Consider the following 15,093-nt stretch of genomic DNA (forward strand, 5'->3'; position numbering starts at 1 on the left):
CTATGCAGCAGAAATAATAGATGAATTAATTTCAAGCTTTATTTTACCCACCCTGATGATTGGTGGTCATTAACGTGGACCGTGTGTGTGTGGTGTTCAAATCTTAAAATCTAAAACAACTACCTGACATTCTCATGAAGCAACATCACTCCCTGAAGGCCAAATCTGTTGTAAAAACTTTAAACAAAAATGGAGAAAATTAAAGTATGCAAAGCACCTGCTTTTTAATACCATAATCTATCAGTAATACCCAACCATCCTAACTAATGCCTAAGGGCTTAACAGCTTGAACCAAGCATATTTTAATGAAACGCACAATATGCTGCGTCTCCAGTTATCCTGCTGACTTTCAACCGTTTTCCACCACTGACCTGCCAATAGCTGATCTGAGGCTGACTGAAGGTGCTAATAGGCTGGTATCGCCTGCGTTGGATCAGTCGAGTATGTGCTCTCTCAGCCTGTTTCACTTGGGATCAAAGGCCGTCTCATATGCACACTGAAATACTTTGTGGCGCTCAGCATGACCATCGGGCTCCCAGTGTGAAATATATTGACCCCTGACATCGACTACACGCTAATGCTAACCATAACAACAGCTGAACAAACCACCAGCGGCGTTTCATCTGCAATTAAACTCATGCAGGTGAAAAAACAGGTGCAGCATATCAGCAAAGACAAAGGCTAAGTTAAATTAATCATCAAAGATGTCCTTAAACTCCCAGACACAAAAATATTTATTTTCTTGTATTCAAATGTCGTTCACGTGTAATACATTTAGCTTTGTGTTTCTGTGTTTGGCAGGAGTTACTTTAGAAATCCAAAGAAAATAAATTACATCAGAAATTCTTGCAGAAATGAGAAGCTTGTGGGAATCTGGAAATAAGCTCAAACAATATTGTGAATAACATCAAGTACCAATGAACTAAAGAAATAAAATTGAAATATCTGTCCATTTTAAATCAGCGCCTTGGATGATCCACTCAGATACGATCAAATCACGGAAGGTGTCAAAACGCTTTAAGAAGTTGTCTCTTGCAAAGCATTTAATTTTACATAAAGCACACCTACACATTCATTAGCACTCAACACGTCCTCCTCCGAGTGTAAGAATTTACATTATTCACACCGTATGATTTTACATCCTGGCTGACAAGAAAGTTATCCTTCAAAAAGGCACCAATGCAGATAAAACTTGGCTATTTAATGATGCTTCTTGTGCAGCAGGGGGCAACAGCTCAGAGTCGGCAGAATCAGCTAATGAAAAAAATGGCTCCAAAAATCCCCCAAACAAACCCACATGTTCATGGAAACCTAACAGCAATCAAACCACAGAGCTGGTGTTAATTAATCACATCTGTTGGAGGGTTTTCTTTTTTCATATCATCTTGACAATATGTTATAAACCCATTCGGAGCATTACGTTTCATTGAGTCAATTTAATATGCAGCACTTTAAAAATCAGGCAGCATCAGCTGGTGCATCACCATTTGGACTGAGGGAGCCGAGCTGGAAACGACTTGCATGTTAATACATCTGATTGGTGCGGCTGATTGCAGTCACTTGACTCAGAAACCCATTTGTTAACAACTGGTCCTTTAAAAAAACAACTAAATTTAGGGTTCAATAACAAACATTTAAAAACGGAGAATTTTGACAGCATTACTGACCTGGCGCAGTTGAAAAGTGGTACATTTCAAGCATTGATTTCTACTTATGACTATATGGTCTAAAGGAAATGCCACACTAAATTCATAGGAAAACATTTTTTAATCAGATTTGAGGCCTTTTTTTCTAGCTTCAAATTATAATTATCACAAAAAAAATATAATTAAACCCATCATCATTTGTCTAAATTTTCATAACCAAAGACGGCTCTAAATAATTAAAAGAGCGTCACTTGGTTTAAGTGCAGTCTTTTTATCAAGAACAAGGGTGTTGTACAGAGCTGCTTTTTCTCTGTTCTGTTTTAATTGAACACAAAACACAGCTTTGATGGTTTGCTGAAAAGAAAAGACTTTTTGTTACCTAATTAAGGAGCCATTATAGATTGTGTTTGGTAAATTTTATAATGCGCTTAGATCATTTTATAAATGCTGTAGTTTGAAAAGAAAAGTTTCTTTCAGATAATTAAGGTGCACAATTGTTTTACAGATCTATTTTTATTGTTGCTGTAATTTACTTTTATCCGTGAACTTGAAAACATTGAAAGCTGCTTCATCAGTTATTTGTACCTGTAAAAAAGAAAGGTTCCCTACTGGAGAGTAAAATGTCATAGCTCCATACAAGATGAGGATCATTAACACCTTGCAAGGCAAACTGACACTCAGCAGGAGGTGAGGTGAAAAGTGGGAAGTGTGTTCGCCACACTGAGGCTGAGGATGCTGCTACCTGGTTGACCTCTGAATAAATCCCCTACATAAAAGGATAAACAGTCTGCGCTGTAGCAAAACATAGTACATTTTACTCAAACCAGAGTGAGTTCATGGGAGTTCCCACTGAACTGGTTCCAGCACTAAACTGGTGCTAATGCTATTAGACTCTGGTATTGACTAAATCTTTGATGCGCCAAAGGAATGACTTTTGATGACCAACAGCTAATGAAAATTTTACGCTATAATCAGGATCCTTTTTCCTCTATATCTGCGTAATTTAGGGTAAAGCAACTAAACCTAAACACAATTTAAAGGATCTCTTTTATCTCCATATTCAGCTCTGTGTTTTGATGCGAATGTTGCAGCTTTAAGAGGATCAGTGTTTTGCGATCTGTGTTAGGGATCTTCTGCGTCCTACACAGAAGATTTTTTTTTTCAGGGCATACCAAAAAAATATTCAAAAGATAATGCAGCTTGAAAATTCAATAATTTTACTAAACTCTGATCCAGAACCGCACAGCATTCTGGGGGATGCAGACAGAAGGAAGGCTTTAGCCGCTCAACCTCTCACAGCCAGATAAGTAAGATTGGTAGCATCAAATAAGTCACTCACTCTTTGGTTACCTAGCAACAACCTGTTGAGTAACTTGTGGTAACCTAGCAACAACCTGTTGAGTAACGTGAGCAGAAGCAGTTTCAAGTTACACCACTGTGCCTCATAACTTCTTAAAAGATAAAAAATAAAACATAAAAAAAACGATGTGGAGTGAAAGGAGATAATTAGCACAGCAGCTTGACAGGAAACTGGATAAAAGGCAAAGTCACCAGTTTGGCAGTATTTCAGAAACTGAAAACAAAAAACTAATCAATAATTATCAATATCAACTGATATGAAACCCTTATATTGTGATGCAATTTTTAGCCACATAGTCCAGCCCCTGCATACACCTTTTAGACTTTTTCAAATTTCTTCAAGTCAGATCCACAAACTTCAGAGTATTTTGTTGAAATTCCTTGCACTATCTCAGCACAAAGTAGCCCCAAAATGTCAAGATGTAGAAATACATCCAAATAAAAATGTTGTGCATATGTATTCAGACCACATTTCTCCTAAGTTTCCAAAGCACAAAAACACTTAAAAATTAGTGACAGACTTAGCCTGCCATCCTCCTGAGTCACTGTGTCATCCCTGCTTAATTAGAAAAAGTGATTTAAGGCTATTTCTGCCTGCAAGCTAACTTTCCCATGCAGCTTCTTGTGAAACAGAAGAAAGGAACGAGGCTGGCCAGACCAACTGGAGCTCGAGACACGATGGGCACGGTGACATAAGCTAACCCTGTGGTCAGATTCAAAAGGCTGACATGGATGTAATGAGCAGTCATGCCACCATGAAAACAACACGCAAGGCTTCCCAGAATGCCTTTCCCCATCTCCGCTACATTCTCTTGGGAATGAGTCCTGAACTGACCTGAGATCAAGCTTATCAGTTTGTCACTCCAGCAGCCACACAAGGCAGCAGCAATCTCACACGAGCCTCAGCCGGCAGTCTGATTAGAGCGAGCCAGGTTAAGACTGATTAGCTGAGCCTCAGACCATGTTACATTCACACCAACAGAAACTGACCTTTTCCACTTACACTAATGCACACCACCACCAACGTGTGTTTTGTTGCTATCAGGCAAATATGTAACAAAAAGCTGAATAAATACAAATTTACGAGATGGTTACAGTAAATGTACAGATGCACAAATGATGACGCTTCTACCGCAGATCACACACATTACACACATCGCCTTTATCTCCTTGCAATCCAGTCTTAATGACTCCATTAACGGAGAGGCCATTAGCAGCATTCACTTTATGGCCAGCCAAACAGCCCAGCCGGGAGCACATTATGGAAAGGGCATGTGTGTCCTAATGTCCAATTCTTGTCACTCGGCTCATGCACACGCACTCCGTCTTTCCCCTCAAGGCCGGCCGGCCTGAATCAAGCAGGACTGAACAAACGAGAGTCATTTTCATTTGCGCAACGTGAGGCAAAGGTTTAGCGCAGACTGCTTTATGCTGGTGGTCCATCAACGGAGGAAACTTAAGTGCTGTTAGGAGTTTGAGCAGATCTCATATCCCCAAATTAGCTCATTGTTGGAGCAGAGGCTGAGTCATGGGCTGCAGCAGCAAAAGCTCGTCACACTCCCAAGTTGATGACAAAATGATAGATTTAATGTTGATAACATAATAATTACTTACTTCAGCAAAACGCTTTAGAAATGCTTTTAGCAGAAGCATATCCTGTTATGCTAGATGTAGCAGCTGCTTTCAGGGCCTGGTTAAATGTCTGGATCAGTGATCTGAAAGGATCTGAGCAGAACAAACCAGGGTAATGAGGGGCTCTAAAATTCAGGGTAAATTGTTATTTGGCACAGTTTAGAGCAAGTCAAGAGGAAAAACTGAAATAATCTTTCAGTGCTATATGCAGGAGAGCCTAAAATTATTATTATTTTCATTTTTTATTTTTTTACACTCCTAGGCACTCAAAGTACACAAAAATATGTCCTTAAGGGTTAAAAAAGTGGATTTTGCATGATTTGTCCCTTTTAAATCAAAGCATTTTGATGTGTTAGAGAAGCAGAATAGTCCAAATTTAAATAAAATACTGTTAATCCAAGGAACAACAGCTCATACATTTTGGTCTCTTGATGTACAAAACTGGCGAAGTACTAATGCAAATGTGGAAAATTTAAAAAGTTCTGAAAAAACGATCAGAAAGTAAAAGCTGTGTTTCATAACTTACTGATTTCATTGTGTGGCCTCAGCTCTCCAACGTTTTTTCTCATCATGACACACCATCACGTGGTAAATGTGTCTTTTCAATTGCTCCTCCAAGCTAATCTTTAGCTCTGCAGGCAAACGGTTGCTCCTACTGAGAGAAGAGTGGAAATACCTCAAACCCCGTAGGAGGGGGGCAGAGCCCAGCCCGGTCTTTATATTAGCTCTCTACTCCGGGAGCCATGAAAGATGTTCTACACCTCTGCTGAGACAAACTGGACGCTGGTACCTGCTGCCCGCTTGTTTTTTACCCCTGCTCTCCCATGGGGTGGAAGACTATTTATCTGCTGGTGGGAGAACATGTATCAATGTGCAACATAGCTTGGGATTTGAGCTTTTATTACGATTCGAACTGCAAGGTCAACTTCGCATGAATTTGTGTCAAAGCTGTCAAGCAGAAAAACATAAAACAAAAAGCCCACACAGAGGAAGCAGAGTAAACAACGGGGCTTAGGGGCCAGATGTCTGGCTGTTTTTTATGCTGTCACACGTACAGTTAGGTAATGTGCAGCGTTTGGATCTGAAAGCTCATTATTAGAGACAAGAAGAGATAAGTGAGTTGTTGTTGTATGATGGACCATAATGACATTTGTGGAGAAAACTTTTTTTTTTCCTCTGTATCTTTGTCTGCATGGCTACTCTTCAGATAAAAAGTGAAACCAGCTCTCGTCTGAAGCTCAGGCCCTTGTGACAGTGAAATGTAGTCGGATCTGTCATGCCTTTGATGCCATCGTATGCCACTCCTCCTCTCTTCTCTGGGCTTTCTGACAGTGACAAAAGGGATCGGCAGCAGCGTGTTATCAGTGTGCAGCTGCAGTAATCGTATTATTTAGTTAAGCTTAATTCTGAGAGGCTGACCAACAGCGTGAACAAAGCGGCGCTTTGCTAAGCCCATCAGAGTGCTCCCACGGAGCAGAGGTCTTTTCCTGCCTTGCGGCCTCTCTGTACCCATGCTTTCCCATTTTCCTCGCTGTTTCCCGCTGCCCTCCTCTGCGTCTGCCTCTCTGTTGCTTTCTCCCTCGTGCTCTCTCGCTTCCTCTTCTTATTTTTCTGTATCCAGGATAGTTTTTCACTCCCCCCCTCATTTTCCTTCCATCTTCACCCCCTTTAAATCTTTCCTTTCTGAAACGCTCAGCACTGGGAGTTTGTAGAATGGTGTTATTCACAGTTCATTGGTCTGTTTGAAGGTACTATCTTGACTGAGGGCTTGGTGATTGTGCGAGTGCATAAAGAGGTGATCGTGGAGATAGATGAGCTTACTAATATGCAGGACGTTGCAGGGGCTGTAGATAAGTGTTGAGTTTCATTCAAGCAGCTCATTTGGGGATTGAGAGGATTGGAAATGAAATGAAGCCGTTGTGCAATACTATTCATTCATTGTCGTTCATGTACTTCTAAACATCTTGTTAAGTTAAAACCAAAACATTAAGTATGTTCTATTGGTATTGTATTGTAGGTGGTAGACTAACACAGATTAGTTTCCATTTGTATTCAGCTCTGCTGATTTTCTTGGGGTTGGGACATGAAGAGACTGAAATTCTTCTGAGCAAAAACGTTCAGTCTCTAACGGGTAGAGTTTCTAACTAGGAATGCACCAATATAGTGGGCAATGTCATTATCCAATGTAATTAATATTTCTGTGGTATATATTATGTGTATATTTCACTATCACTTCAACAACTTAAAGAAGCAGTATTGTGTATTTTACAGGTAAATAATGTAATTTTATAGCACAATTAAGTAACTATGTTACCTTCAGATGTTCTAAAATGCTCTATATATCAAATAGGACTGAAAAGAAATCTGACTTCATAATTTAGAGTATTGAAATTGGGCCTCTGTCTCTTTAAGAAGCTCCTGCTCCATCCAACATTCCTCCTTCAGGAAGTCATAGCAGCAATATTCCTCTAATGAGCCTTTGACAAAGTCCTGAGGAGCTTTTCAAGGAGAAGCAGTTCCTATGATAAGCTTATCAGATGTGAAGCTCCACCAGGTGCTAAATTTCTTGTCATGATAAGCATTTTGATTTTGAATGTCATGATACACTGTTTGTATTGTCTGAATTAGTATTTTTACCATTTTCTCTACTTTTTGTTCAATGAGAGTATTAATAAATATCAATAAATTTGAAAATATGATTAAATGTACGGTAGTTACAGTGTGCAGTTTAGTGATACAAATCACACTTTGTTATGTGACTGGTGTCCTAAAGAAGTGCATTACAAATGGGAATGTTTCTGAAGAGCAGTACTTGTGTTTGTGGGGCTGTGATTGCTGTGACACACAGTCTCAGTTAAACAGCAACCTAAAACAAGTAAAATAAAATAAATAGTCCTCATTTATCCGTATCACAATTGTAGCACAAAATATAATAAAACTTTGAGCACATATTTCCCACTCCTGCTCTTGTCTGTTGTTTTATTAATACCATCCTCACCCTCAGTTTAGATGGACATCCATGTCTTTTTAGGTTTGCAGTCTTTTCATGTGCAAAGATTGTTACATCCTGCTTTAAACTTCTCCACAACTGCTTCTTCTTGATGCTGTTTTTTTATTTAACCTTTATTTTTAACAGAATAAAAACCCATTTTTACGGGTTTCCCTGTTTTTCAAGGGAATCCTGGCAAAAAGCAGCAACAAATACAGTAATGTCCTCTGACAAACATCTGAGGTCTTCTCAGAAAAGATGCATTTAAACTGAGATTAAATTACACACCAAGTGGACTCTATTTATTAATGATCCATCACATCCAACCTCAGTAAAATGCATTGAAGATTGTGGCAACAATCTTTTCGATGGATGTAAACATCTCTGCAAGGGATTGGATGTTAAATGCAGGTAATATAGGAGTCATTCTCAGAAGCTCATGCATCCAGTTTCCATTCAATCCTCAGCCGTGTTAGAACATTAAATCAGAAGTGAAAAATGTGCAAAAAAAATCTCATTAATTAGCTCAAATTAACCCTGGGGGTTCACACAACCAAGGGAAAGCACCCCATGTACCTTATTCTGACACTGACTCTTGCAAGCTTGTATCTGAGATCAAACTCATATTTGGCAGACTCTCACACACACGCATGCACGCCAGCACACACCCACATACACACACACACACTCTGCCTGAAGCGAAGGAAGCACAGGAAAGGAAATCTGCTGTGAAGGAACCATAAAACCAAACGCTGCAGTAAGACAGACCACTCCTGCGCCTCACAAGCTTAATGAATGCTAATGACCTGTAGTGAGCATGTGAAGACATACATTCACAGACAGATAGAAAGAGGCTTTACTTACAGAATGATTCAGACAGTTTCAGAGGGGCCGTGCCATACTATAGATGTAGTGGTGAGTCAACGAGGGTGCTAGGATTCGAGCGCACAGAGTTTCTGCACCTCAGCCGGCGGGTGAGGGGGCATGGATGCTGGCGGGGGGAGTTAGAGGAGTTTGTCACTGGAGGGGAGGAAATCTGGAGCTAGCCAGTGTTTAAAACTCAGAGGAAAAGGTAATCCATGTAGAGGAACAGTCGATGAGAGGGGAGATTCAGTTCTTGAGTACAAACAGAATGAGGGATTGATTTGGTGCGTGTTTTTCTTCTTTTGCTTTACTCAGAGAAGAAATAACAAGAGGCCACCTCGACAAACTGGAAAAGCAGGGAGTGAAAAACCAGTCAATGAAAAAGGCTCCATCTTTTCCCTTTTTTGTTGTTGTTGTGGTCTTTTTCTGCTCTCCTCTGTCTTGCTTGCACCCAGGGACTGCAGAGGGCTTATAGGAGGAGTAACGCCGGCGTCAGAAAATCAATCACTGTGCCAAACGACGAGCGAGCATAAAGGAGTAAATGACAAGCAGATGAAGGGGAGGATTTCTGACACCTGCTCTCTCGCTCCGCTTCTGTCTGCCTCCCACCCTCTCTCTCTTTCCAACCTGGATTTCCTTTTTAGTAACAACCCTCCCTTTGCTGTATATTGGGCTTTTTTCAGAGCAACGGTACTGACTTAGATGGATCCTAAAGGAGCCACAAACACGAGGATGCTCCTCTTTGCTTTTTCTTACCTCCTCTGAAAACACTGAGTGGAATGACAATGAAATGCAGAACGTCGGCTCTGCCAACTCTGGATGTCTACTGCCTTTTTTTTGCCTGACACTTCGGCTGTGTAGCTGTCTTCCTCTCTGTCTCAGAGCTTCTCTGTCAGTCCTTACAGGTGTCTGTTTACCAGGCCATGGTTTAGTTCAAACACCAACACGCAGAGACAGCAGCTTCAGACCAGACAGTGTGTCTGGCTGAAATCCTGACCCTCCCCGGCCCATGGCGTTCACTACCCTCCAACACACCCCAGACGAATTACAGGAGGTCTAAAAATGGGACTCTGGACAATCCTAGTTAATTCTGTTTTTTTTCTCTCGCTCTCTCTCTTCTGTCTGTCTCCTTTCGTGTTATTTTCTCCACCTGTCCCTCTGTTTTCTGCTTCCCCCCTCCTCCTCCCTTGCTCAGTGGCTGTCTCCTTATTCGTTATCTATTCTGGACAGTCTGTCCCTCTTCCCTCTCCGTCACTGAGGGAGGATGAAGAAGAATGATGCTGCTTCATAATGTATTTCTCTGCAATGCGAGAGAAGGGACAGGAAATTTCAGGTACAGAAGTTGCTCCTTTGGAAAAAAACAAAAGTAAAAATAAAAACTAGCCTCCCAAGGGGGCTGATTTTCAATTACTCGCCTTTGCCCACAAACTTATTTGGAAAAAGTGACCCGGCACTGAGTTGCGGCCCAAAAGTGTCGTAATTTCAATGAAATATCCAGCCAATAAATCCATTCACGTCCAAAAGCTCCGTACCACTGCTCAAGCATCATATTTCATTTCAGATGAAGTTCAAGCAGCTTAATTGCTTGATGCACTGACTGGCTGGTGGCACGTCGACTCCTCCGAGGACTGTTTATCTCTGCTTCCTGCAGACGGCTCCAGGCAACCCCAACCTCAACTCTGCAGGCTCAGCGCTGGCTGCAGCGGACGGCTGGAGATGCTGGATATGGTCAGGTGTGGAAAGCTGGCTGCTGAAGGGAACATGTTGGTGTCCACGCTGCCCATTCGGCTACCACCGCTCCCAGGTTTTGACCCTAGAAAGGAGAGGGAGAAGAGAGGTAAAAGTACAAGAGAAGAGGAGTGAGAGTGCATGAAAGGTTAGCTTGGCGACATTTGTGTCACTCTGCCTTATCACGCATGTCATTCTCCTGCCTGTCACACTCCTCCCTAGCTGTCGTCCTGCTGTCTATTCTGTCCTTGTCACTCTTTCTCCGACTCTGCTGTTTGTTTGCTCCTTAGTCCTCGGCACTCACGTTAAGATGTGATCCTTTCGCTCCCCTAACAAGCTCATCTTCACACAGTCTCCACATGACATCTCTTCTATTCCCCCTGTGCAATTTAATAACTACACCTTTACTGCTTTCATTCAATTCATTCTGCTGTCTTCTTCTTCCTCAAGTCTTTGCGTCAGGTGAAGCATGGCAATGATTGAAGTCTTGTGGTTTATCCCAAATTCAAATTGTTATTTCAAAACTCAGTGTTGAGTGTCTGCAGATCAAAAAAATGCAAAGTCTGAACGACGTACTTCACTTAAATAATATAACTTCACCATTGGGCTGAAAAAAAATGATTGTTTTTTTCAGATAGTTTTTATGGTTTCAAAGTAGCACAGCTTTCACACAAAAATACAAAACAGATGTTTAACATGATCCAGCTGCAAACCAGAAACTAATGCTAAAATAATGCAACATATTGATTATTACAATTAAGACAGTGTTACTTTTGACACTTATTTAAAGTTAATGTGAACTTTATATGTGAACTTAAGCAAAGCTACAATATAGACTCATTTGCTTTCTTTATTCTTTATATAAAGTAACACAACTATAACAATTTGCTGATGGTAAATTAGTTGAAATATTTTTTAAGGTAGAGCTTGCTTTTAATAGTGTTATGAAGGTTTCAATAATAGTAGTAATAATACATTTATTTGTATAACTCTTTACAGTGGGTAAAATAAGATAAGACATAAAAAAACACAAGACATAAAACAGAACGTTGCTGTGAAGAGGCTGTTTGGTTCTCAGTCAGTTTCCACTCCACAACTATTGATATTTCTGAAATGCCAAACTTGTATTTTTATTTTCAAAGTGAGGCTATGTTTAATGTGCCAAATGTTTGCAGCAACAGGTGGGTGAGGGGCGGCGCTGTATTACTCCATAAAGCTTGAGAAATCTCCATTTAAGAAACATTTTCTCTGCCATGATATTTAGAGATTCAAGCTTTTTCTTCCAGACTGGTTCCCATTTGATCCTGACAGTTTTTACAAACGTCTTTAAGAAAATGTGCTGCAGGTTCTTTGATGGATGCGATAGTTTTATACTGAACTGAAATGAATAAATCACACATTATGCATTAAATCACATACATACACTCCATGCATTAAACTCTATGCCCTTCATCTGATGTTTATTAGTGTCAAAAGAAGTGCATGAAAGCATACACTGATTGATAAGACATATATAGACTAAAAATGGTGAAAATTCTTAGTTTTAATGCGTTCAGTTTATGCAATAGATCAAGAAAAAATTAGCTCATTCCAATCTCTTTTTAATAGCTTTATTAAAAACATTTAGAATCACAGAAAGGAAGAGTAATTATAAATTCATTTCAAATTATAATTTTTGATTAAAGCTATTGTTGGAATGAAAAGAAATTCATCTGATTATCTGCAAAAGCAAATCAAAGAAACTATTTGAACCTTTACTGTTGTTAGTAAACAAGATGATTTCATGTGGCTAATAGGTGAACAATTCAAAGTTGGTAGGGTAAAGAATGGCTCAAAACACAAGTTAAGAAGTAAAGGGTTAAATCTGATCACTAGAATAAACTTTCATTTAAATTTTGTTGAACAAAACTCAACCACACAATCATATAGAGCTCTACTGAAGCACAAAAATCCTCTCTACTTTATTTTGGTTCTAATGCATCACCTCATTACACAAACACACAACCGCTCCCCTTCTAATGACACCCTGGGAAACTGCCCATTTATCCCAGTTTGCTCAGCAATGGTGCATGTAGACCAGGGGTCTGCAACTTGTGGCTCCGGTCCTCCAGTTTACTCTTTGGACCCGCCACAACGACCCCTTATAAGTGTGTTTTAAAAAAATAAAGAAAAGAAGTAGTATTTTTAAAAATATCCATTTTTAAAAATACTACTTCTTACTACTAGTAAGTATTTAGCTTGTTTTTTGTTGAATATTTTAACTACAATTCCAAAACAGTCTGACATTAAAAGTACCATTAACGTGTTTTTAGAACTATTTTCTCATAATTATAAGCATGTTCTCTTTTCCATAATAAAAAAAAAAGAAAATACGTTTTTTCAAAAGGTCAGGTAACACGATCGGCTCTGAACAAGTAGGAGGCAACACTGAGGGTAAAAATTATTCTTTGGATTGTAAAGGTTGCAGACGTGTGATCTAGACATATGCAGATGAAACCTTGATTTTGTTTTACCTTAAAGAAATTTTGATTTCTTGCCATTTCCTTCTTGTTACTTTTTTAAATCACACCCTCTTTGGTTAAATAGACAAGACAATTAGCATGATTCAAAAATAGCAGCAAGGTGTCGAATCTTCCCTAACAAGTTGTCTTGTCTCTCTGTTACTATGCAACAGTTAGCACCTGTTGAATATGAATTATTGAATCCTGAGGAAAAACTCCCTCTGCTCACAGTTTCAGGATTGGTCTCCTCTTCAGCCACAGAGGAAATATAGAAAAAATTAGATCCATGCAGGAGTTATATTACCTCTTTTTACGAACTCATTAAATCGAATGAATGACTCCTTCCTTTCTGCAGAGCACAATGAAGCGACGCTTCATTTGCAATAAAGCACCAGAGCCTTTTCAGTTTATCGGCTGCAATCAATACGACTCTGCGGATAGATATGGCCCTCCTCTGACACCGTATCCTCCCAGGATCGTTTAGGACGGGAGTCTGAGTGTTCCTGCACACTTAGTTAGGTCAGAGCTCAGCGGCGGCTGTTGTGTGTCCCTCCGCTGGGACATTTGTATGCTATGTCATTGCAGGGGTGAGGGGATGTAGATGGGTGTGAATTGGTGTGTAGAAGGTATGTCAGCGTGAAGTACAAAGACATGAGAAGAAGAAGAAAAAGGAGAAGAAGAGGAAGAGGAGGAGGAGAGGGCTCAGCGTTGCATGTGTCACATCTGTCAGGCAGGAAGCAATTAATTACACTTATCTTTATAACCTTTTGTTTCTTTGGGCCCAAAACACCAAAATAAAGCCAAAAAAGGTGACTGATACACACACACACACACACACACACCACACACACACACACACACATACCAATCACTGCTGATTGCCTGTGTCAGGATAGACTCTAACATCTCTGGTGAGCCTGAATTCAAACAGAATGTGGAGAAGAGCTTGAGGAGAGAAGGAGAGAGGGATGGAGACGAGGAAGGGGGGAGGGGTGACCCAGCCGAGGAGGGGAGGATGGAGGGAGGGAATGCGGTGTGGAGTGGCATGGGGTGGGGTGTGGGGGGGGGGGGGGGGAGCAAAGCGCAAAAAATGAAGTGAGCCAGTCCAATTTTATCCAAATCCATCAAGCTGGACAGTTCTGTTTCGGGAATGATTGAGAGGTGTGGGGATGCGAAGGGATGGAGGGAAACAGGTGGGGCAGTGGCGGGGTGAGCGGGTTAAGCAAGGAAAACCGAGGGAGCCCCTCAGAAGTAAAAAAAACACTCTGGATGAAACTAAAACGGGAGGAAGATGAGTTAACCGGTGAGCTGTGACACATTTGAGGTGAAAGAGGATGGAGTGATGAGGCTGGGAGGGAGTATGAGAGATGCGGACACTCACCCATTTCAGCGGGCTCTCCTCAGGCAAGCACAATCCCTGCTCTGTGATCCCATCCCGGGGAAAAGGCGCAGCGAGATCCTGGAGCTCCCTCCGCTGAATACCAATGGAGCTGCTATTATCAGCTTACACACACTGACTCACACACACACCGGCGCTGAGGAAGAGGCACAAACGCACAGAGTCAAGTCTGGGCTGCATGTTCAATTCAGAGGGGGGAAAAAATGCAGTTTGACAATGCATGTCACAATAGAAAAATCACTGATGTGCTCCCCCTCCTCTTTGTTAATGTTTCTTCATGAAAAAAACCAGCCTGAAACAATCATTCACACACTCCCGTTCCCCGCCTGTGTCAGTACTTACTGAGATTATATTCAAAATCCCAGCGAGTCCCACGGTTGACTCTGTTCTGGCTCACAGCTCTGATTCCAAGGGAGACGAATGAGTTGTCCGCTATTTTCCCTCGCCTCCCCGTGGGTTCCTCGTAGCTCTGATGCAGAGATACACACACATTAAGGCAAACACTTCCTCCTTTATACGCAGTATCCATCCAGTTTTTCAGTCTCCATTTGTTGATCTAGGTCCAGTTCATCCGCCTGGCTGTTGACTTCGCTGTGATTCGGCGTTCACTCAGTCACGCTCTCCCTCTGCTCAATAGTACAGCCGTACCTCCTTGGCTCTCTCCAGTCTAATCAGCCTTCTCTCTCTCTCTTTCACACACACTCTCTCCCACTCTTTCCTCTCCCTTGTTTCTCCTTCCCAGCACTCGCTCCTTTACTCCTCCTTTCTCTCTCCCTCCAAGAGATTTTTCTCAAAGATGAATATCTGCTCTCCTCCACTCCTCAACCGTTCTTCTTTCTGTCACTTCATCAGATAAGGGTTTGAAACAAGAGCAAAAAAAAAAAAGAGAGAAAAAAAAGTGGTCATCTGGAGCATTTTTCACACATCTCCGTAGAGAGGAGGGAGTTTGGGAGACAGAAGAAACTCATGAGGATG

The 15,093-nt window shown here is 41.0% G+C and overlaps 1 protein-coding gene across 3 annotated transcripts in view; it reads right to left on the reverse strand.

The window, feature by feature from the left end:
• grik5 (glutamate receptor, ionotropic, kainate 5) overlaps window positions 1-14,727 on the reverse strand; it is a 129,628-nt gene extending 114,901 nt beyond the window's left edge. For all 3 annotated transcript variants that reach the window (XM_044117268.1, XM_044117267.1, XM_044117269.1), the window contains exons 1-3: window positions 14,461-14,727; window positions 14,101-14,254; window positions 8,491-10,303 (exon numbers count right to left, since the gene is read on the reverse strand). The gene's annotated coding sequence lies outside the window, so the exon portion shown is untranslated. The remainder of the gene's footprint in view (window positions 1-8,490; window positions 10,304-14,100; window positions 14,255-14,460) is intronic.
• Between the last annotated feature and the right edge of the window lie 366 nt (window positions 14,728-15,093).

This window comes from Gambusia affinis, linkage group LG05 (genome assembly GCF_019740435.1).
Source record: "Gambusia affinis linkage group LG05, SWU_Gaff_1.0, whole genome shotgun sequence".
In the NCBI taxonomy this organism is placed as follows: domain Eukaryota; kingdom Metazoa; phylum Chordata; class Actinopteri; order Cyprinodontiformes; family Poeciliidae; genus Gambusia; species Gambusia affinis.